This window comes from Hevea brasiliensis, chromosome 7 (genome assembly GCF_030052815.1).
Source record: "Hevea brasiliensis isolate MT/VB/25A 57/8 chromosome 7, ASM3005281v1, whole genome shotgun sequence".
NCBI classification, from domain to species: Eukaryota; Viridiplantae; Streptophyta; class Magnoliopsida; order Malpighiales; family Euphorbiaceae; genus Hevea; species Hevea brasiliensis.
In genome coordinates this window covers 22,352,424-22,378,027 of record NC_079499.1, presented here as the reverse complement: position 1 = coordinate 22,378,027, position 25,604 = coordinate 22,352,424, and the positions used below count along the sequence as shown (strand labels likewise).

General features: G+C 28.9%; 1 pseudogene; it reads left to right on the top strand.

Annotated features, from left to right (window-relative positions):
- The first annotated feature begins 9,232 nt into the window (after window positions 1-9,232).
- Window positions 9,233-15,565, top strand: LOC131181524 (isoprene synthase, chloroplastic-like; annotated as a pseudogene).
- The last annotated feature ends 10,039 nt before the right edge of the window (window positions 15,566-25,604 follow it).

The following is a 25,604-nucleotide window of genomic DNA, read 5'->3' as shown; positions in this document are numbered from 1 at the left end:
TTCACATAAAGATGTGACATGACAACTCTCTCCGAATCTTCAACCGACGTGGCAAGCATGGAGTGGTCGGTGGTCCTCCGATTCGCGAGTGATCCAAAATTTTGCTGTACAAATTCAGTCTACATATTTAGTCGGGAACCAAAATTAGGTAATGTTATGGTAGAAAATATATTCAAAATCAGCCATTGCATTAGGTCCACAAATAAGAAAGTTGACACAAATTTTTATTCCTGCTCAAGTAGATAAAACGACGACTAAATACAATAAATTTAAAAATTTTTAAATTTAATAAAAATTCAATAAAACAAATAATAATTAATATCATTTTCATTCTATTATAAAAGTAAATTATTTAAGAAAAATGCATAAAAAATATTTAAATTTAAAATCTCACAATTTCTTACACCATAAAAAAATTTTTATCATTACTTATTTTTTAAAATTTCTGTATAATTATTACATTTACTTCTTTAAATTTTAATATACATCATCATTAGTCAAAATAATTGTTACAACTATAGTTTGATATTCAAACTCAAATCCCCATAGGACGATGACTTTTCTTTACTACTTACTTGGAAAAAGAATTATAAATATTAAATGAACAATAATATGAAAACTCCAACAACACAAATCAGAATTTAACATTTTATTTATTTTTTATTTTATCAATATTTAATTTTTCAATTGTCGCATTTAATTTTCATAAGTTTTTTTTTTGTCATCAAAATCAAACAAAAAATTAATGGCTATCCATAAGATTTATCTTTTATCAAAATATATAACTTCAAGCAGACATATCGAATATCATTATATTAAAAGATATGTGAATTTTATTGTCATGACAATAGGTAGGAGTGGTGACAATTAAAGATAAGTTGAGAGAAAGGAGATTGGGGTAGTTTGATCATGTGAAGAGTAGATGTACGGAGGCTCTAGTTAGACAATAGAGCACATTGGGTTAGAGGATAAAAAGAAAAGAATGGGTAAATTTAAACTGATTTTGAAGATAGTAGTACAACATGGCCTAGACGTATTACACATTTTCGAGAATTTAACACAAAATCGTTTAGAATGGAGAAAGAAAATCTATATAACCTATCCCAATAAATTTTTGAAATAAAAATTTAGTTAAATTGAGTTGAGTTGATAATAGGTTTTACACCTCATCTACAAGAGTGGATTTTTGTCCCTCTTATAATTATTTATAATGTTTAAAGTTTTGATATTATTAATAAATTTATGTTTATATATATAATTTATAATTAATGGTAACTTAAATTAAATTTAAATAGAGAAATTATTTTATTGGGCTAACAAATTTGAGGTTCTAATTTATTTTAAATGGAAATAGAAAAATTAATATGAAGTTTTGATTGTGTCAAAAATTTAATTTTTAATTTACTTTAAAAAAAGAAATCTCAGATCACTTTCTGTTGCATTTGAACATTTTTCCAATATATGTTATTCCGCATCCTTTTCTATCCCTTTCATTAGTTCTTATTATATATATACATATTATAATTTTTCTGAATATGAAACAATAGTACTTTGATTTTTTGAAGGATGATAAAACGGCCGATTTTGACCTTTACCATTGGCGCATTGCCACTGAAAATGAGCTGCAATTAATTCAAATGATTATGTCTATAATTAACATATAAATTTCACTCATTTTTCTTAAATTTGTGTCTTATTACGAAGTTTTTTTTTAATTTTATTTATAATATAAAATTTTTTAATTTTTAATTTAAATAATTTTAAAATTGATATTATTTGCTAATAAAAATAATTTAATTAATTTTTTTTATTTATTTATTTTAAAATAATTCAAATCTATAATGAAATAAAAAAAACTACATCCAATTATTATAACCCATTAAACCTCTATTAAATAAATATTTCTCTTGACTGAAGTCATCAGTTTATTTAATTAGTTCTTAATTTTTTTAATTAAAAATTAATTCCCATAAATATCTGACATGACAACTCTCTCCGAATCTTCAACCGACATGGCAAGCATGGAGTGGTCTGTGGTCCTCCGATTCGCGAGTGATCCAAAATTTTGCTGTACAAATTCAGTCTACATATTTAGTCGGGAACTAGAAGTAGGTAATTTTATGGTGGAAAATATATTCAAAATCAGCCATTGCATTCGGTCCACAATTATTTTATGGTGGAAAATTTCATCTGGAAGTTACTTTGCGGGTCACATCGAGAAATTCTTTCTCTTGATAAAATATTCATCTAGAAGTTACAAAATATGTGTTTCAGGTTTTATTTTATGATCAAAATATCTCATTATCTAAATTTTATATTTAAATAATTATATATTTTTTATTTAATTAACTATACTTTTTTGCATTTAAATATTTTATATCGATACCTATAATTTATATATACATTCAATATATGTGAATATAATAAGAGATTTAAAATTGACGAAATTAAAATAATTTTATCATAATTTGCAATAAAATTTTATAAGCAGATATTATATTGACAAAATTAATAACTTTTTCTTTATTTCTACGCGAATATATTACATTTTAGATATAATATAATATATTGACGAATTTTTTTTTTAAGGAATAAAGCTTGCATTACGAAATTAAAGAGACATATAAACCCTTTTTCCTCATATATATATATATATATATATATATATATATATATATAACTGCCTTGACCACCATATAGTAAACTTTTATTTTCTTTTAGTAATAATCAAAATTAATGTGATTGAATAATTATTTTATAAAATTATTAAAGAGTAAATTACTTTTTCTTCATGAGTTATGTTAAAATTAACACATATGTTACTTGGTTTTTAACAATCAATGGTTTAATTTCTATATTTTGCTTTACCAAACTGAAAATCTTTATGTCTAAATTTAAAAATAGTGCATATTTTTTTTAATACGGTAAAGTTAAAATATATGGACTAAATAAAAAAATTTTTAAAATTAAAAAATTAAGAAATAAATATGTTAATTTTAACATAATTGAGTGACGAAAAAGTAATTTACCTTTAAGAATATTTGAGTCCTAATGAATTTCAATTTGATGGAGTTGAAATACAAAAACTAAACCAATAATTTTTAAAAATCAGGAATATATATGTGTGTATGTTATAACATAATTTAACAACCAAATAGTAATTTATTAAAAATTATGCAATTTATTAATTTAATAAATATAAAATCCACAAGATATAAATGGATTTAGACCTTATAAACATAAACACAAAATACATTTGTAACACAACATAAAAATATTTAGGCATAATTATTCTTTCAAATTTAGAACACAACACATCAAAGATATATCAAAAAAATATAATTATTATATTTTTGATATATTATGTATTTATATAGTATATTTTAAATGTAAAATATTAAACTATTTAAATATAAAATATATATTACTTAAGATAAATTATTTTATTAAGAAAATAAAGTTAAAGATTTAATTATTTTAAAGTGAAAATATATCTAATGATATTTTAATTATTTAATATATAACTAATGATAAATTAAATTAAATTTAAATGGACAAATATTTTGTTATTGTAACAAAATTTTGAGGGATTAACTTATTTTAAATTGGAAATAAATATAGTGATATGTGGTTAACATATTTTGAAAACTAATATATAATAAACTAAAAAAAAAAAAAGAAAATCTCTGAGCACTTTCTATTGCATTCGAACATTCCTGAAAATTAATTAAAGGTGGTCATTGTTGAACTTTGTGTTCCAATTTATGTAATTCCGCGTCCTTTTCTGTCCCTTTCCCTAGTTCTTATTATATATTATTATAATTTTTTTTGCTAAACATGAAAAAATAATACGATTTTTTTTTTAGGATTATAGAAACGGGAGATTTTTGAACTTTCCCATTGGCGCATTGCCACTAAAAATTAGCTTCAATTAGATTTTTTTTTTCCTAAAATAAGAAAATTATTTTATTAATTAAAAATAAAATATAAAAGTAAAGCATAAATCAATATATTATATTTCTGCATAAATAAAATAATTATTTATATAAAAAATAATATAAATAATTTAAAAAATTTTATAGTGTTGATAAATTATGTAAATTGAACACTGATGAACTGTCTAATTTGCTATTTAACTTTATTATTTTCAACGAGGTTTATCAAATAACCTCCAAAATGATAAATTTCATAATTTTTTTTTTAAAGTAAAAGGATACCATTAATATTCATTGTTTGGAAACTATAATTTTATAAAAATTTAATTTAATTGATTTTTTATTAATTTTTTATGAAACAGTAATCATTTATGGTTGTGTGAATTTTTTATTAATTTTTTTTTTTTCAAATGATATAAACGTTGGGGCGTCCTCTACTAACGACGCGCTACATCGGAGCCCGGGTGTAGTGATAAATATGCAAGGGTGTAGGGCGTTCACCGAAAGCGACGCGCCATGCCGGCGCCCGGGTGTGGTGTTAAGTGAGCAAGGGTTCCCACATCATGGACGGGTGTGGGTAAAGAAGTTAGTCCATAGGACAGATAATAGAACAAATAGTGGAACAGAATACAAGATAGACATAGAAAATAATAGAAGATATCATAGAAGGAGACCAATTAGGAAGGAGCAGGATAGGAGGAGGATCAGGGTTGGTACTTGGAATGTTGGATCACTTACAGGAAAATTAATGGAGCTTGTGGATACCTTGGAAAGGAGAAGGGTGAATATTGCTTGCATTCAGGAGACTAAATGGGTAGGAGAGAAAAGTAAGGAAGTGGGTAATTCAGGGTACAAATTGTGGTTTACCGGAAAGGAGAGAAACAAGAACGGAGTGGGTATAATCATAGACAGGACATTGAAAGACGCAGTAGTAGCTATGAAAAGAGTAGGAGATAGAATTATACTAGTAAAGCTAGTACTAGACGGAGAAACAATAAATATAGTTAGTGCTTATGCCCCACAAATAGGACTAGACAGTGAGAGTAAACAAAGATTTTGGGAAGATATGGATGATTTAATGCAAAGCATACCGAATGAAGAGAATGTTTTCATTGGTGGAGATTTGAATGGACATGTAGGAAGTAATAGGCAAGGTTATGAGAATGTTCATGGAGGTTTTGGTTTTGGTAGTAGAAATGAGGAGGGAAAAAGCATCCTGGATTTTGCTATGGCATACGACCTAATACTAGCAAATACCTACTTTATAAAAAGAGAGTCACATTTAGTGACTTTCAAAAGTGGGCAACATAGAAGCCAAATCGACTTCCTCTTAACCAGGAAGATAAATAGAGCTCTATGCAAGGATTGCAAGGTCATTCCAGGAGAGGCTTTAACAAGTCAACATAGGTTGGTGGTCTTGGATGTCAAGTTTAGGAACAATTCAAGTAAGGTCAGAAGAAATAGTGTAGCTCGAACAAAGTGGTGGGAGTTCAAAGGAGTAAAGCAAGTGAAGTTCAAAAATGAGCTTCTTGAGTCTGAAGTATGGAAGCTAGATGTGGAGGCCAATGATATGTGGATACAGATGGCATCAAAGATTAGAGAAGTAGCTAGAAAAGTACTTGGGGAGTCTAAAGGACATGAACCACCCTCAAAAGAGAGATGGTGGTGGAATGAGGAAGTACAAAAGGCAGTGAAGAGAAAAAGGGAATGGTATAAGAAATTACCTAAATGTGATAATAATGAGGCATATGAACAGTACAAGATAGCAAAGAAAGAGGCAAAAAAGGCAGTTAGCCAAGCAAGAGCACAGGCCTTTGAAAAGTTATATGAGAAACTTGGAATTAAAGAAGGGGAGAAAGATATTTATAGATTAGCAAGGAGTAGAGAAAGGAAATGTCAAGATCTCAATCAAGTTAGGTGCATTAAGGATAAAGAAGGAAAAGTGTTGGTGAAAGATGAGGACATTAAAGAAAGATGGAGAAATTATTTTAATGATCTCTTTAATAATAGTCAAAATGAAAATAGCGCGAATATAGATTATAAAACAATAGAAAAGAATGTAAATTATACTAGAAGGATTAGATCTTTAGAAGTAAAGGAAGCACTTAAGAGAATGAAAGTAGGTAAAGCCTGTGGAGCCGATGAAATACCAATTGAAGTGTGGAAGTATTTGGGAGATATGGGAGTGGCATGGTTAACTAAATTATTTAACAAGATTCTAAACTCAAAGAAAATGCCTGATGAATGGAGGAAGAGTATTTTAGTACCTATTTTTAAAAATAAGGGAGACATACAGAGTTGCTCAAACTATAGGGAAATTAAACTCATGAGCCATACTATGAAGTTGTGGGAGAGAGTTGTGGAGCATCGACTACGTCATGATACTTCTATCTCTCTCAATCAATTTGGTTTCATGCCTGGTCGTTCAACTATGGAAGCGATCTTTCTCATTAGAAGCTTGATGGAGAAATATAGAGATGGGAAGAAAGATCTACACATGGTTTTTATTGATTTGGAGAAGGCTTATGATAGTGTTCCAAGAGAGGTCTTATGGAATGCGTTAGAACAAAAGAGGGTATCTATTAGGTACATACAAGTATTGAAAGATATGTATGAAGGAGCAACTACTATTGTGCGCACAGTGGGAGGGGACACAAGAGATTTTCCGATCTCAATTGGATTACACCAAGGATCAGCCATAAGCCCTTACCTTTTACATTAGTTTTAGATGAACGACTGAAACATATACAAGAGAGTATTCCTTGGTGCATGATGTTTGCGGATGATATTGTTCGATAGATGAGACACGAGAAGGAGTCAATAGGAAGCTAGAACTTTGGAGAAGTACTCTAGAGTCAAAGGGTTTTAAGTTAAGTAGAACGAAGATGAATACATGCATTGCAAGTTCGGTGAAGGCCAAACGGTGATAGGGAAGGAGTTAGTTTGAATGGAGTGGCACGTCCCAAAGTAATCACTTTAAATATCTAGGCTCATCCTTCAAGTAGATGGGTGATGTGAGGAGGATGTTGGTCATAGGATTAAAGCCGGATGGTTGAAGTGGTGACGTGTCACGGGAGTTTTATGTGATCGCAAAATTCCCAATAAGTTGAAAGGAAAATTTTACCGCATGACCATACGATGGCTATGCTATATGGTAGTGAGTGTTGGGCACTGAAAGAGTCGTATGCATCTAAGATAAGAGTTGCAGAGATGAGAATGTTAAGGTGGATGAGTGGTCATACTAGACTAGATAAAGTCCGTAATGAAAGTATTAGAGAAAAGGTAGGAGTGGTGCCAATTGAAGATAAGTTGAGAGAAGGGAGATTGAGGTGGTTTGGTCATGTGAAGCGTAGACATACGGAGGCTCCAGTTAGACAAGTAGAGCACATTAGGCTAGAGGATAGAAAGAAAAAAAAGGGGTAGACCTAAATTGACTTGGAGGAGAGTAGTACAGCATGACTTAGAAGCATTACACATTTCTGAGGATTTAACCCAAAATCGTTCAGAGTGGAAAAAGCGAATCCATATAGCCGACCCCAAATTTTTGGGATAAAGGCTTAGTTGAGTTGAGTTGAGTTGTACAAAGGAACTTATAATGAAAGAAGGAAGAGGGAAAAACCACAATGAACTAAAAAGTTTATCCCCAATGCACTCAGACCTAAACATTTATTGGGAAGTTAGCTTATTCTAGTTAGGCTTTCAACCTGAAGTGTTTTTTCACAAGATTGGGAAGTTAGCTTATTGCACATTTATAGGTAAGTAAATGTAAATGTGGATTTACTTCTTCTTTTTCTTCTTCTTCTTTTTATTATTATTTTAAGCTAATTTACTTGCTAATTTTGCGATTTCTGTTCTTATTATATTTTTATATTAAAAATTTGATAATTTATTTATAAGTATCATAATATAAATACAATATAACATTTTTATAAGAGAAAAAAATTTTAAATATAATCAACTAAAAATTTATGTTCATAGATTATTTAGGTAGAAGAAAATAATTGTTTAGATAGCAATTGATCCTTTTTAATTTTGGAGGGCTAATAAATCTTTCTATAACACTATCTTTTTGATAATTTACTATTTTTATGACCTACAAAAGAGTTTAAATTATGAAGTGTTAGTGAAAAAATTTGTATTTTCAAAATAATTGTTTAGATATTATCAGAATCCTTATTATTAAAAATTCAAAATTTTAAACCAAAATGAATTAATGGTTCACAATGTATTTTCAACTCGCAGCTGCCACAAATGCTTTAACGGTAGCTCTTTCTTATTGATACTCATCGATTGTTGAATCTCTTTGGGATTTCCTGGCTTAGTACGTAATATAAATGATTATTCTAGTTCTTACGTCGTCTAATTTTTTTTGAGCTTTGGCTTTCCGCTCGTAACATTTTTTTTATTTTTATCAAAACAACTCATTGTTTTTAAGTTAAACATATTTGATTATTGAATATGCCACAACCACATAAAAATCAATTAAATAAGTTATTAATTTTATATCATGACAGAAGAAAAAATATTGCGTTGATGACTTTCACGTCACAAACATTTTGAGAGAAATGAAATTCGATTCAACAGTCAATTTTTTTAATTGTAAGTATTATTAAATTATCACTTAAATTTTACTTAATACATTTAAAAATTAAAGGCTTATTGGTAAGAAAAGTCCAAAATGCTCATTTTATTCAATTCTTTGAATTTTGGACAATTAAACCAAAAACTTAAAAAATTTTATCCAAATATCAAGATCAAAATTGAGGATTTTAATTTTTGCCTTAAATATGTAATTCAATTTGTATTTTTGTTAATACTGCATGATAAAAATTTTGCATTTTTTACTTTTATATTTATAAAACTGCTTTTATTTAAGTCTCATTCACATAGTTAAATAATAGACAGTGTTTATTCTGAATAAACCACTCTTCACTGAAATTATATAATTTATTTTAATCTTAGAATGTTTACCTTTCAATGATAAAAGTCATAATTTCTAAATTTTAATTTGAAAATTGAATAAAATTTTCCTAATTTAAAAATTTTTTATTTAATTATTCAAAATTTAAAGAATTAAATAAAATAAGCAATTCTGGATTTTTTTCTTAAGCCAAAAACAAATGATGTTGACTATTAAACAACAGTGCACCTTTCATCACAATCTGTGGTGAGAATGGTGCCATCACATCGTACGTGCTAGATTTTGGTAGGTTAAAGTAAAACGCAAGTCCAACGTCGTAGAGCTATTGGCTATATATAAATCAGCAAAATAGTTGGTGTTCAAGCCAGAAGAAATATTTGTGTGTGTGGTGTGGCTATTCATGGCGACTGAACTGCTGTGCTTGCCACGTCCATTCTCATCATCAACACAAAAACTATACAGATTTCCCTTGCAAAGAGCCTTTCATCTCCGTCTCCATGGCACTCCCATGACTCTGCAAGTACGTTGCTCGGTGGCCAACGAAAATTCCAGTTTAACGGAGTCTAGAAGGTCGGCCAACTTTCAGCCTAACATATGGAGTTATGACTATTTGCAGTCCTTGAAGAATGATCATTCGGTAACTATAATATACATAATTTTCTTCTCTTCTTTTGATTTGCTATTTGTTTATTATTATCAACATTTTTACCCATTTACTACATGCATTACACTTTGTATGGATATATTATGCACAGGAGAGAGCAAGATAATTTAATGGGAGAAGAAGAGGGGAGCGGGAGAAATTATAAAGCACAATCATTATATATAATTGTTTTGTTATAATCATTATTATGATGAGTCTCACGTTGATTTTATCATAATTAACGGTCAAAATCTATCAATTATATATATAACAGTGTGTATGATTTTTTTATCCTGAATGAAATTAAAAAATCGAATAAAATTGAATTGAATAGAAAAAGAACTTACTGTTTTTATTTGATTTTAGTTATTCATTAAGAATCAAATCAAGATCGAATGAGACCAAATCAAGATCAAATCAAAAACAAATTTGATATATATATATATATATATATATATATATATATATATATATATATATATATATAATTTTCAGTGCTTTAAATCACTTATTATATGACTGAATGACCTTTTAGATATATAATATACTTTCTAATCTTTGATTATATGTATCTTCTAGTTAAATAATATATAATTAAGGAATAAGTAATAAAAATAATATAATATACTTGTATATATATATATTGTTATTTAGACATTAGTATTATTATTTTTATTGGTGTTTTAATAATAATTTTATTTTAATTTATTTTCTCTCTTGTAATGAAATTAATTGTTTAAAAATAAAGGTGCTGTCATATTGGAGGAAAGCTTGGAACTTGGATGTTGATATGACTTATTTATAGTGGAAAATGTGACAATGAAGCTTAACTTTATTTGTTGTGCTTGTTGATTTGCTGTTGTTTTATGTTCGGGATGGAAATATTATATTATGGATGTTTGATGCTGACTTATATTTTTTATGTGAGAATTATTAGTTCAATTTCAATATATTTCTTGAATAAAACTTTATTCTTTATGCTACTTTGTTGATATTTCATTTCGATATTAGTACTATTTTTTGTTGGTTTTTCCATGTTAGAAATTTATAAGGAAAAAGTACATTTTAATATCTTGTGATTAGCACATTTTATTAATAAGGATTTGAATTATTATAATAATAATAATTATTTTTTTAACTTAAGAGTTTGTCTTATTACACGGTTAACACTTAAAAACAAAATTATTAAAGAGCATCAATGTATTTTAACATGACAATTCTCTTCGTGCTCTTAAATTGACGTGGTAAGTGAGACATCAGTTATTTTCTTGTATATATTGATTTACCTACTGATTTTTCTCACAATAGAGGGTAAGTGTCAATATATTTTGTTTTCTTCCATTCTTCCTAACTTAGTACTAGATGAATGACATAATTATGTATAGCTAAATATATAGGTTCCACTTGCTACATTAGTTTAAGAGTATAGAGAGACTTACTATGTCAGCATATATTGACACCGTTTAGTAATTTTCTTCTTAAATATTAATGACATGATAACACAAGCCTTTGAATTAAAGAAAAAAAAGACTTTAGGCTCCTATTAATAAACTGCACGATCACAGGTACTAAAATGTACTTTTTTTAATTTATAATTACTTTTATTCGTTTAAAAAAACACGATAATATAATAATTTTAAGTGAAAAAAAATTAAAAATAAAATCAAAATTAAAATTAAAAATTAAAATCAAACATTTGATTCCAATTCTAATAAAAAAAAAAAGAAGAATCGAAATTCAGTTTCGATTCATAGAATAAGGGACCACACACCTTAACATGCATGAAATAGCTTATAAGGAAAAAAAAAAAAAAAAAAACAGTTACATGAAATAAGTTTTTGAAAAGGAGAAGGAAAATATTTACTTTTTGTGCAGGATGACTTCAAAATTTATTAATTAAAAAGGGAAAGGAAATGTTTTTATTTTGTTTTAATGAAGGAAATGGAAAAAAAGGATAATTTTAAATTATTATTAAATTAGAGAGATTATAATAAGATTTTTTTTTTTAGAAATTCAATCTGAACAGACTCAATACAGCCCTTTTAATGACCGTGTCTATCATAAATTTGAAGAATCATATTTTATAAAATAAAAATTTCGCATTTATTTAAAAAAAAAATTTCATTCAAAATTTTAATAAAATATCAAGTTCATACAATTGTTATTCTATAAAATAATTATTTTACACTTAAACAATAGTTGTTACTCACAAATAAAATTTGTTGTCTCCTATCATTAATTATATTTAAGAAAAATTTGAAAATAAATAAAAAATATATATTTATATTTTAAATCTATAATAAATCATATTAGATAAATTTTTTAACCAAAATTTTTCGTGAAGTACTAAAAGTTGAAAAAAAAAAAAAAATCTGAGTTAAAGAGATAGAGTGAATTCCAGTTGATTTTTTTTAATTATTTTTTTATTTTTAAGCAACCATTTTGAGTTATAATTAAATTCAAGCTACTTTAAAAAAAAAATCGAGTTACTCTTATTATTATTATTATTATTATTATTATTATTATTGAAAACGAATTATAAAATAATAGTTTCAATTCAATTTAAAGATTATATATCAACTTTCAAAATATTATTTTTTAATATTAATTTAAAAATAAATTTATTAATTTAATTTTTAAATCAAATTAGATCGAGTTGCACTAAATCTAAATACAAAAATTTTGGATTATCTCTTAATTTTAAAAATTAAAATTATTTTTAAATTGAATACAGCTTTAAGCTAATTAATAATGATGAAAAATAATTATTTCTCATTTAATGAATACTTATTTTCGCATAAATAGCTATTGTACAGGGGATTGAGAAAGTAATTTGAAAAATTGAGATTGAACAATTACACATAATGGTAAAACAATAATTTATTAAAAATATTTTCAGTTAATAAATTATTTTATATATTTTAATTCAGTATAATTAATAAAATATTATTAGTATAATTTATTTAAAATTTTAAAATATTTTTTAATGAGTTAAATTTTAATTAATGAAAGATAGAATAAGTAGACAAACACTCAAAACTCTTTGGCTAATTATTATTGGGGCTTGCTTTTAAAATATTATTAGATTATTCTATTGAAATTACTAATATATTATTTTTCTCCAAAATATATATTATCTATTTAAGCCTGATGTTTCTTTTGTTCAAATAAATAAATTTATCTTTTCTAGATTTATTTAAAATATGGGCATGACTATTATTATTATTATTATTATTATTATTATTATTATTATTATTATTATTATTATTATTATTATTATGAGCACAAAGGAATCCAACAAATAACCAGAAATGTATTATTATTTTGTAGGTTGAGACATACAAAGATGAGGCAACTAGGCTGGAGCAAGAGGTGAGAAGTATGATTACCAATGAAAAAGCAGAGTTGCTCTCTGTTCTTGACTTGATTGATACCGTCCAAAGGCTAGGATTGGGGTACCGTTTCGAGTCCGAGATAAGGAAAGCCCTTGAAAGATTTGTCTTTGGGAGGACTTGATGTGGAAAGATTTGATAGCCTACATGCTACTGCTCTTAGTTTCAGGCTCCTCAGAGAACATGGTTTTGAGGTCTCTCCAGGTACTCATCACTCTTAACTTGCCCCTATGCTTCATGGTCTCAATTATTGTCTCAATCTGTTTGATATTTTTCTCTGGATAATGTCTATTTCAAGCATAAATCAGTTCTTTCAATCTGTTTGATAATTTTCATTGGATAAAATCTGTGCAAGCACAGATGTGTTTATGAAATTCAAGGATGAATATGGGAATTTCAAGGAGTGCCTCAAAGAGGACATTAATGCAATGTTGAGTCTGTATGAAGCTTCATATCTTGCGTTTGAAGGAGAAACAATATTGGATGAGGCCAATTAATTCACAAGATAACATCTAAAAAGCCTCAAAGAAAAAGAAAGCAATCACATTGTAGAACAGTTGAATCATGAATTAGAGCTTCCTTTACATCGTAGAACGCAGCGATTGGAGGCTCTGTGGAGTATTGATGCATACAGTAAAAGGGAAGATGCTAATCGAGCACTGCTTGAGCTTGCTGTAATGGATTTCAACATGGTGCAGTCACATCTCCAAAAAGATCTTCGAGACTTGTCAAGGTCGGATTTGAATGCTTGTTATGATTACATTCTAGCTAACTGCTTCAAGTTTTCATTTAATAACTTCAAGATTTCACTCAATAGCTAATTTTGCTTCTTACACATCATTTAGGTGGTGGAGGACCATGGGTCTTGCAACCAAGCTGAACTTTGCTAGAGACAGATTAATGGAGTCCTTCTTTTGGGCAGTAGGGATGATTTTTGAACCACAATACAGCAGTTGCCGTAAAGGTCTAACAAAAGCGGCTGCATTACTAACGCTTTTTGATGATGTGTATGATGTTTATGCTACTTTGGATGAGTTGGAACTGCTTACAGATGCTATTCAAAGGTTTGATATCTAAGAAAGAATGGTTTCCCATTTTGTTTCTATTGTTAAATTTGTAATTATGTTCAATTTTTTATCTTAATAATTTATTATTTCAGATGGGATGTCAATGCAATCAACAATCTTCCAGATTATCTGAAGCTGTGCTTTTTAGCTCTGTATAATACTGTTAATGAGATGGCTTATGAAAACCTTAAGGAGAAAGGAATAAACATTCTTCCATACCTTACAAATGCAGTAAGTCTCAGGCTTTTGTATTTGTTAATTTCCACTAATATGCAGAAAATATAGTAACTTATGTTTTCTATTTTCTTATTTTCAAATGTTTTAATTCAATATGTTTAATTTTCTCTCTCAGTGGGCTGATATGTGCAACGCATTCCTACAAGAAGCAAAATGGTTTTACAAAAAGTCCACACCCTCATACGAGGAGTATTTTGAAAATGCATGGATGTCTTCATCAGGGCCTCTTCTATTAGTTAATGCCAATTGCTTGATAAGTGACAGTATCACAGAGCAGGAGGCTGAAGGCTTAGAAAAGTACCATGATCTCTTGCGCTGGCCTTCCACCATCTTTCGGCTATGCAACGATTTGGTTTCTGCATCGGTATGTTATGAGTATATGCTTTCCTTATTTTTCTTTTTGTGCTAAATTGAAATGTTGATGGTTATTGCTTCTCCCTCGTTCTGTTATTTTTCTGTTTCTGTTTTTGATGAAGTGGAGGTAGTGTATCATAACCTATGGTGAGACTTCTCCTAGACTCATAGATGCTAAGTTAACTATCAGCAGCCCAAAGAGTAAGAAAGTGGCATGTCATATATAACAAGCAGCAGGATAAAATTTGTATGCAAACGGAAATTCCACCTGCAGCAGATTACAAAAGAAAAATAACTAAATAGAATCTTTGAATCGTAATAAAAGATCCCACGATCTTGTCTTAGTTGGAGGGACCTGGCAAAGAGAAGTCAAGGGTCTCCAGAGGTGTGTCCCAGTTGGAATCCTGTGACTGTCATGTCAGAGAGTGATCCTGATATGCTTTGCTCTTGAGAGATAAAATATGAATGTAGTGAGAGAATGAGTCAAAATGTCACTAGTTGCTTATCTATTTTAGGAGAAAAGGGTATATTTTATTGGTTTATTATACTTGACATTTCATCACATTAAGTGATTAATTTTATGTGGTGCAGGCCGAATTAGAAAGAGGTGAAACTGCAAATTCTATTGTGTGCTACATGAATGACAATGGTCTTTCTGAGGAACTTGCAAGTAAGCAAATGAGGAATTTGATTGATGAAATCTGGAAGAAGATGAACAAAGAAAGAGTTGAGAACTCTATATTTGCAAAACCTTTTATTGAAACAGCATTTAACCTTGCTCGCACAGCCCATTGTACATCTCAGTATGGAGATGGGCATAGTGCTCAGATGAACGATCAAAGAAACGTGTATTATCGGTGATAATTGAGCCTCTTTCGCTCAATGATCGATAAAGGACTTGTTTTCTTCAAGCACATTATATGTGCATTACAGGGTTTATAGTTCATAGAATAAATACAATAGTTAAGCTAAACATGTGAGTATGATTTTACTATACAGCTAGTGAGTTTGCAACATATGACGTGTAAACTCTTTAGATGAAATATTAAAATTAATATATGAAGGATGAGGAGGAGGTTGGTCATTGTATTTCCATTCTCTATATCAATAATTTTATTTCACTCCCATTCCTGATGTAGAGGCCATGGCCATCATATTGGAGTTAGATTCACTTGTGGTTGAAATTATCACTTGAACAATTCGGGGTTATTGAGTATTAATTTGTCGTGTATTTTATGGTTACTTATTTCATAAAATATATAATTATTTTATTACAGAAAATAAAAGAATTTAACATAAATCTACGACTCATCTCATAAGATTTTTGTAAAATATTTTTTTATAAAACAGTGAATTACAAAAACTTTGTCAACTTAATAAAAAAAATAAAATTATTTTCATGTAAGAAATATATATAATATTTTTTTAAAAGTCTAAGAGAAATTATATATGATAAACTTTGTGGGTTAGGATTTATTAAATATTATTTATTAATTGTTTTTAAAAAATAATATATATGCTTTTTTATATGGAGAAATTTTATTTTTTCGTTAAATTAATAAAATTTCTGCAAATAATTACTTTACAGAAAAAAATTATTTTATAAACATCTCATTAAATGAGTTATAAATTTATATTAAATTATTTTATTTTTTATAACAAAATAATTATTTTTGTATGAAACCAAGCACCTAATATATCATATTGAAGGGTGCCTTCTATAATTATTTAATTTGATTGAAAATAAAATTACTTTGCCTCTTAATCATTAGATTTTCTAATATTATAATGTTAAAATTTTATACAAATTTTATTACCGGCCAACTACTAAGCCAGTATCAGAATCCTATTTACCCAAATTCTTCCTTTCTATCGTCCTCTCTCTTTTCCTCTGATTTTCCACAAACGCCGATACAATGCCTAATACAAAACACCTGTAAATTGTAGATTAATTGATTCTCTCTTGGTCTCCCCCTTCTCTCAGACGGCATAGGACTACAAAATCTAGGATTTTCATCATCAGCTTTCTTCTTATTTAAGGTGAACGTCACATATTCGGTCACAGATTCTAACGGCTGATTGTTTCCAATTTGATTAGATTTTGAAATTACTGAATACCTATTATTTATTGTATTGTGTTAAGAAAATAAAAATCACAAATTTAAAAAATATAAAATTTAAAGTGATTTGGCATAAGTCTAGTTCATAAATAAATCTTCTATTGTGAGACAAATAATTAAAAACATTAAATATTTTTCTTTCTCACAAATCACTCAAACTCTCAAACTCAATTACACCCAAAATCTCGCAAGAAAAATTCTCTCTAATTTTTCTCTCTTTCAAAATTGGAGTTCTTATCAAAAACTGAGATGAATCTCCTTTATATAGGTTTAAGAATTCGACTAAAATTAGTTGCCAAAATCGGCAACAATTGCATAGCTTGCACTTTCCCACTTTTAAAACTCAAGTTGAAATCTTTCGCCAAGTCAAAGATTATTTGGTACCAAATCGTTGGAACTCGTAAGCTTGTAGAGTCCAAATTGATTACTTCAAAGATTTGTCTTAGCTCCATTTTATGCTTCAAGATTAAGTAAAAGAATTCTTCATAGTTAAGGAAATTTAAAGGCATCGAATAACAATTCTCCTCCTTGATTTGAATTTTCTTACACCAATAATTTCTCAACCCTCTTAATCTTTATGTCATATAGAATTAACTTTCACAATTTTTGCAAAAATAAATTTTTGCTTGAGTAATTCTTTCCACTCCTTTTTGTCGATATTATCCCTTGTCTCAATTTGCATATTTCTAACTAGTGTTCTGCCTTCAATTTGTAGAGATTTCTCATGCCAAGCTTTTCATCTTTCATGATCACAAGAGCACTTCAGCTAACTCTCATGACCCACCTTGAATGGAACACCCATAAGCTAAAGAATCCAATTTTCCTAGAGAAATCAAGTTTCTTTTAAACTTAGGAACATACCTCATATCATCATACAATTTCACACGATCACCGCAACTTGATCTTCATTCTTCCGGTGCCTTCAACTTCTATCTTCTTGTCATTGGCTAGCTTCATTTTTTCTCCTTTCTTTATTATAATTTTATCAAACCACTCATTTTTTGAGCATATATGAAAAGGACAAGTAGAATCCATTAACCACTCATCTTGTAACAGGTCCTTTGTCTTTTCCTTACCATCATCCATACTTAAAACATCATATTCAATTTCTTCATCAGTGGCAATTGTAGCAGTTTCTTATTTTCTGTGACTCTTCTTGAATTCATTGAATTGTGTAAGGTCTTCTTGCATCTTCTTACAATTATATTGAATGTCACCCTTCTGATGACAGTAGTAACACTCCTTATCTATAATTTCTACTTGTGGTCTTGAGTTTGATCTACTATTTGTTCTCAAATTGCTTCCACATGTATTGCTTCTACCACAACTAGAACTCGCTAAAAAAGCTCTACCATCATTGCTACTGCTTGTATTCTTGAACTTCTCATTATTTAAGATAACTACGGAGCCTCCTCCACCTTCAATGTCTCTTTTCCAACTTTTAAGGCTGTCACCAGCTTTTGTAAGATTGTGAGAGAGAGGTTAAAAGCAAAAGGGCTTTATCTTCTTCATCTATTTTGACACCGACACTAGTCAACTGGATAATTAATTTATTGAAGCAGATGAGGTAATCTTTAACATCAATACCTTCTTCCATTATGAGTTGGTACAATTCCTTCTTCAAATACAAGCGATTTGTGAGTGGTTTAGACATATATGGGTTTTTTATCTTCTCCCACAAAACAACTAGTGAAGTTTTCTCCAAAACATTGTACTTCACATCAGGGGCTAAAGTCAATCTAATTGTACTCACTGCCCTTTGCTAAAGTTCCAGCCAAATCATCATCTATGATATTCACCGGTTACTTCTTGTTCAAAGCTTTAATTAATCCTTATTGTACAAGAACATCTTTCATAGTGCTTTGCCACAAACTAAAATTATTTTTCTCATTGAACAGCTCCACCTCAAATTTTGTTCTTATCATTTTTGGATCCCATGAACCTCGGCTTTGATACTAATTTGTTAAGAAAATAATAAATTATAATTTAAAGAATACAAAATTTAAAGCGGTTTGGTGTCATTCTAGTCTATAAATAAATCTTCTATTATGAGAAAAATAATTACAAACATTAAATATTTTTCTCTCATAAATCACTCAAACTTTCAAACCCAATTACCCCTAAAACCTCACAAGAAAAATTCTCTATTATTTTTCTCTCTCTCAAAATTGGGTTTCCTATCAAAAACTAGGTTACTCCAAAACTGAAGATCAATCTCCTTTATATAGGTTTAAGAAGTCGGCTCAAATTAATTGCCAAAGTTGGCAACAATTGCATAGCTTGCACTTTCCTACTTTCAAAACTCAAGTTGAAATCTTTGACCAAGTCAAAGATTATTTGGCACCAAACCATTGGAACTCTTAAGCTTGTAGAGTCCAAATTGATTACTTCAAAGATTTATCTTGGCTCCATTTTCTACTTCAAGACTAAGTAAAAGAATTCCTCATAGTTAAGAAAATTTAAAGGCACCAAATAACATATTGTATTTGAAGTGGGTTTCCCTTTGGAAGTTAAAATATGTAATTTGGTAGTTTTTGTTCTTGTGGACCTTGTGGTGTTTATTCTTGCAGTTGAGTTTTCCTAATTTAACGTTGTTTTTTTTTTGAATATTTAGAAATGCATCTGAATTTTAATAGAATTTAGGAGCTTTGATGATGATTTTTATGTGTTAGACACTGAAACATTTTTTTAGCTGTGAAGGTTTTGGACCTTCTCCAATCAAATAATTTATGATGTTATATATTTAAGCTGTTGCTTTCTATGATTAGGTGATTTGTGCTTGGTTAGGAATATTGTTAACAACATTACTATGTTGATTTTGAAATTCAATCTATCTTTGTTGATTGTCAATTGAATTTTTTTTCCCTTTTATGGATAAAACTTGGTGATATATATAAATAAAATTGAAACACCCTATATAGAAATTAGAAATAATTGAATTGAGGTTAATTCTAAATTTTATATAGGGTTTCGTAGCTGATTCTTCTAATGGAGGAGCAAAATTACCTTCAATGTTGAGAAAAGAGCATGAAAATTACATAAAAACTATTGAACTAAAAAAAAAAAATCAGGTGGCTAAATTTTGAGAGTTGCAGTATAGATAGTGGTGTCTTTGGGTTCAAATTGTCCATTTGTAATATGATTATAAAATTTTACTTGATTGCATTTTGAACAAATGAGAATGACAAATCTTACATGGACATAGGCAGAAATGAGAGAAGATAGAGGAAGAAGAAATTATAGTTTTATTAAATATAAAAATAAATAATAAAAAAGAGCCATTTTTTTGGTAGGAGTCAATTAGAAGTGACATAGTGTTTTATTTTGTCATACCCTATCCCTCTGTAAGATATGATATGATTCCATAGTATACCTAATAAATTACCGAACTTCGCCTACCGGTAATCTATTAAATATACTACAAGGGATTTTGGTAAAACAATTTCATTCCTAAGTTAAATTATTGCAAAAAGCTGGAGACATTAATTTAGAAATTAATTAGACATTCTATACTCAACTCAACTCAATTAAGCCTTTATCCCAAAAATTTGGGGTCGGCTATATGGATTCGCTTTTTTCACTCTGAACGATTTTGGGTTAAATCGTCAGAAATGTGTAATACTTCTAAGTCATGTTGTACTACTCTCCTCCAAGTCAATTTAGGTCTACCTCTTTTTTTCTTTCTATCCTCTAACCTAATGTGCTCTACTTATCTAACTGGAGCCTCCGTATGTCTACGCTTCACATGACCAAACCACCTTAATCTCCCTTCTCTCAACTTATCTTTAATTGGCACCACTCCTACCTTTTCTCTAATACTTTCATTATGGACTTTATCTAGTCTAGTATGGCCACTCATCCACCTTAACATTCTCATCTCTGCAACTCTTAACTTAGATGCATACGACTCTTTCAGTGCCCAACACTTACTACCATATAACATAGCCGGTCGTATGGCTGTACGGTAAAATTTTCCTTTTAATTTATTAGGAATCTTACGATCACATAAAACTCCCGTGGCACGTCTTCACTTCAACCATCCGGCTTTAATCCTATGACTAACATCCTCCTCACATCCCCCATCTACTTGAAGGACTGAGCCTAGATATTTAAAGTGATTACTTTGGAACAGTACCACTCCATTCAAACTAACTCCTTCCCTATCACCAGTTTGGCCTTCACTGAATTTGCAATGCATGTATTCTGTCTTTGTTCAACTTAACTTAAAACCCTTTGACTCTAGAGTACTTCTCCAAAGTTCTAGCTTCCTATTGACTCCTTCTCGTGTCTCATCTATCAGAACAATATTATCCGCAAACATCATGCACCAAGAAATACTCTCTTGTATATGTTTCGTCAGTTCATCTAAAACTAAAGTAAAAAGGTAAGGGCTTATGGCTGATCCTTGGTGTAATCCAATTGAGATCGAAAAATCTCTTGTGTCCCCTCCCACTGTGCGCACAATAGTAGTTGCTCCTTCATACATATCTTTCAATATTTGTATGTACCTAATAGATACCCTCTTTTGTTTTAACATATTCCATAAGACCTCTCTTGGAATATAATTAAAAGAAATTATTTTATTTTATTTTATAAAAAATTCGCGTGGTTACGACTGAAATTTTGTTAAATCACAATTTTAAAACTTGTTAAATTCATCTATGGCAATTTATATAACATAATTAAATAAATCATCATTAAAAAATTTTCTTTCTTTCATCCACAAACCAAAAAGGATACAACTTTTACATTTACAATACAAGAAACATTTTATTACAAGTGGACATTCATTGAAATTAAGGAAATTGGTATTACAAAATTTATAAATGTTCAAACTCACAAGAAATAATATTACAACAATTTACATTTGATTAAAGTCCCAAAAATAATATTACAAAGTTTCTATACAACTGCTTGAATGTAATTACATATATATAGCTACATAATTACACCAAAACTTAATGTACAAGGGTATATCTATGATATACCCGAAGATAGTCCCAATAAAGCTCTAAGCCACAACTTCAAATAATCTCACTCAATTGCTCTATTCTTTATTTCACCCGCGACATACAAAAGCTATCGCTGAGCGGTGAGCTTAGTAGTGCACATCTAATAATTTAAAACTCAATACAAAACACGCTTTGTCCAATCATAACAAAGAGTTTGAAATATTCAAATTCTTCATAATTCATAAAACCAAGGTCAACATTTTTAATTATACAAATCATTTGTTTGAATAACCTTTTGATCAAGTAATCACAATTTACCAAGTCAAAATAAAGCATTTAAAATATTCACATTTTCTTGAACCATAAAAACAATATAATATTTTCAACCATTTGCAAGCATTTGTTTCAATCACATTTTATCAAAGTATGCACAATTCGAGTGTTGCCAACAATTCACATAGTTGGACTCATGACACAAAATTTCTAATCAATGTCGTGTTGTACACCATGACAAAGCAAACTCTACTCCAATAATCGAGGCTAAAGGGAGGCACCAAAGGCTAGCTAGCTAATGAGTACTCATCCGAATCAACCTCAACTGGCAAGCTAGAGAGGGAAACTCAACCTCACAAGTGGAGGAGATCAAATCAAATATCATCTCACTAGGCAAGCTAATGAGGAACAGAAATCACAACAAATCACATTGCCATGTCAATTGTGATTTCAAAACATATTCAAAATAATTTCCAATCACAAAATGCATTTATAAATCAATAAACATATTTAATTGTTGCAAATTCATGCACACAATTGGCAACACATCAAGTTCATCAAAACATTTTAAAACACAATCAAATACCATTGACCCCTTACTACAATGAAATCAAGGGCCAACATTACCTTTCCATAATATAAATTGATTTCACAATTCACAATCTTCAAAACAATGTATTAAATTCTTAAATGCATAAAATAAATTATATTTAAATTATACAAAGTCAATTCAACAATTTAAAGTTCTCGAATATAAAGAAAAAACATTACTCATTCATATAAAGCTCATTCAAGTCACATACAAATTTAAAAACATTGCGTGTGACTTCTTAGGTTCATAACTAATTAGCAATGAGAATGATGTTAAATCTTCAATATCACGGAACTCCTTCCATACCTAGAGTGAAATTTCTTTTTCACTCTTGGTTCTCATAAATCATGAATGATACCTAGTAAAATGTGTCATGACTAACTAGTGATGAATTAAATTCATCCCTTACTTAAAAGCTTAATCATACATACCATTCACTAAAGTCTCTCTATTACAAAGTATTGAACCTAGCTATTTGGATCATATTTCGTCATCTAAATTATAATTCTTAATTAATAAGACTTTCCATAGAAACTCTTTTTTGAATAAGTCTATCTGTCCTAGTTAAGAACTTTGTTTATCAAGAACAATTTAGGTAGCATAGGACTTTATCCCTATTTACTTAGGGTAACAGATCCTATCTTGACTGAACACCTATCTCCACATACAACTAGTCAGAGCTAACACACATTCATATGCCCATATATTGTACAAGTACACAAGTGATATCATACTCAAACCACTTATATACGAGATATCTTTATCATATCAGGTCAAGGGACTATGTGCACTATTATGATCTGGATGACAATATATTGATAAGAGTAAACTCCAAGTATATATCATTTACATGCCACTGATTTGGCCTATTTATCTTATAAATGCCCACTGTATTTGTCCCAGCATTATAATGTCAGATGGTAGGAGACTCACCATTTCACTTTCATTAATATCTTATACTAATCTATACAACCAAATAGAGGTGACAGTCTAGCCGGGTAGATCAAAATATCCTCGACTATAAACCATTATTTACAGCACTTGTATCAGACAATTCTGTCACACATATTCTCAACTCTTTGAGAAACTTTCGATAATGAGCTAATGGGCTTGTTCAATTAACCATAAACATTTTAAATTAAAATGTAAAACCCCTATTTGCATAGCCTGAAAAATTATACTGTTCCAGTGATCGGTGTCGGTCCGGATAATTAAGAGGAATAGAACTATTTTTAAGACATATAGAAAAGCCCTGATAAAAAATAAATAGACATTCTAGTGTAAAATTTCTAATAGATATATATATATCTTATTCTTAACTTTTCCAAAACGAGAAGAGAGATAAAATTGAATTGAAGAAGAAAAGAAGGAGACGCCATTTTTGTAGAAAACTCACCTTTGTAAAGTGTCGTTTTCAGCTCCATTTTCAGATATTTGGATTCTCTTCATCCGGGTTCTTTTATTTTCAGTCTTATTTTCACATTTTTCTACTTTATTTCATATTTCTTTCTTGTAAAAACAATTATGACTGAGTAGATACTTGAGATTTCAGAGTTAAGTGTAATGATTTAAGTTTTGTTAGTGGATTTGAACTAGGTTTATCCAGATTTTAATATATATAAGTTTTAAAACATGTCTTGTGTGCTTTTTTGACTTACCCATTATTAGGCCTCTTTGGATTTTGTTGTTAATATTTAATTGAAGGATCGAAAGGTAAAAATCATTGATAGATAATCAAGACATTGAACTTAATTACCTATTGTTAGAGATAAACTAAGGATTAAGACATGCTTTTAGTTGATTAAAGTGTTTAATGAGTTTTGAGGAATCGAATATTGCACAAGAGTTTAATGGTTTTCCTTTAAAATACGCTTTAATTTGCTTGAGAAAGAGAGTAAAAAAGTTTAGAAAAAAATTAGATTTATCTAATCAAATCCCAGTAAATTTATTTCATGAACCCCAACTCTGAAATCACCTTTACCAATATTTTATTCTAGTTTTTGCATACCCATCGTTAATTTAGTAGTTTTGCATGTAGTTTGAAGAACTATTTATTTTTCTCAATACTTATTTCTTTAAATTTCTATATAGTTATTGCATCTACTTCTTTAAATTTTAATATACATCATCATTAGCCCAAATAACTGTTACAATTATAGTTTGGTACTCAAACTCAAATATCCCTGGGATGATAATTTTTTTTTACTACTTAAACGACCAGTATACTTGTGAAATTATCATATCACAAAACATGAAAGTGAGTCTTCCAGATCCTTCTACATATCTGCAAGAAAAGTTATAAATATTAGATGAATAACAAAATGCAAAACCTAACAACACAAATTAGAATTCAATAGTTTATTTATCTTTTATTTTATCAATCTTTAATTTTTTAACTGTCGCATTTAATTTTCAAAACCTTGTATTTACTTTTTCAAGCCTTGTATTCACTATTCAAGCAATCAAATCAGTCTTTTTCATTCAATTACCTATGAGATTGATAAAACTACATACAGTAGATTCAGTTTTCACGATCGTTTGATTTCAGAAGTTATAGCGCAATTTAAGTGATATACTCTGTATCTGGTACGCTTGTCAACCATAAGCTGTGAGACAATCGAAATTGTTTTTCTAAGGAAACAAATGCACATTGGCTTAAACTCATTTGTTATGCGTCATACGTATCAAGTTTCTAAAAAAATAATGCAGGTATGAAAGATCTAGAGAGGTGTTTTTTGTCATCAAAATCCAATAAAAAATTAGTGGCTATTCATAAGATTTATCTTTTATCAAAATATATATCTTCAAGTAGAAAGATCCAATATTATTATATTAAAAGATATGTGAATTTTATTATTATGATAATAAGTTTTACGCCTCATCCACAGGAGTAGAGTTTTGTCCTTATAATGTTTAAAGTTTTGATATTATTAATGAATTTATATTTATATATATAATTTATAATTAATTGTAACTTAAATTAAATTTAAATAGAGAAACTATTTTATTGAGCTAACAAAATTTGAGGTTGTAATTTATTTTAAATGGAAATAGAAAAGTTAATATGTAGTTTAGGTATGTATATATATATACACACACATACATGTGTGTGTGAAAA